Genomic DNA, 454 nt, shown 5'->3' with positions numbered 1-454 from the left:
TTAAAGATGAAAATATCCATTCGGGCCCGTTTCTTACAGACCAAAGCCAAACAAGAGACTCAAAATTCCTCTTTACCAATTAGAAAAATACACTTTTGTGACCAATAAGACAGTAATTTATAAAATGTTGCATTTAAATGTGCAATAACTAAATTATAACAGTTGTGCTTTTCTGTTTAATTTAACTTTTCAATTTGACAACATCTACCTCTCCTTTTAAAAATAAAAGACCAAATTACATCCTTCAGCTGCATCAGATTTATTTAAATTAAAAAAAAGGACAACGTGTTTTCTATTGTGAATTTGTCTTTATCATTTTACTATCTATGTAATCCTATACATTAAGACGTTTGTCACGAATTAGCAACTAAACTGTTTTGCAGCAGAAGATCTGAATGAGCTTCACATTTATTCTAGTAACGACAAAAAAATGTACTTTTACTATAATTTTGTG

The 454-nt window shown here is 28.9% G+C and overlaps 1 protein-coding gene across 1 annotated transcript in view; it reads right to left on the bottom strand.

Moving 5' to 3' along the window:
- bmerb1 (bMERB domain containing 1) overlaps window positions 1–454 on the bottom strand; it is a 13,662-nt gene that overhangs the window by 3,562 nt on the left and 9,646 nt on the right. The window lies entirely within an intron of this gene.

This window comes from Oryzias melastigma, linkage group LG1 (assembly GCF_002922805.2).
Source record: "Oryzias melastigma strain HK-1 linkage group LG1, ASM292280v2, whole genome shotgun sequence".
NCBI lineage: Eukaryota > Metazoa > Chordata > Actinopteri > Beloniformes > Adrianichthyidae > Oryzias > Oryzias melastigma.
Note: the sequence above shows the minus strand (reverse complement) of the source record. Positions and strands in the feature narration are given on the sequence as shown.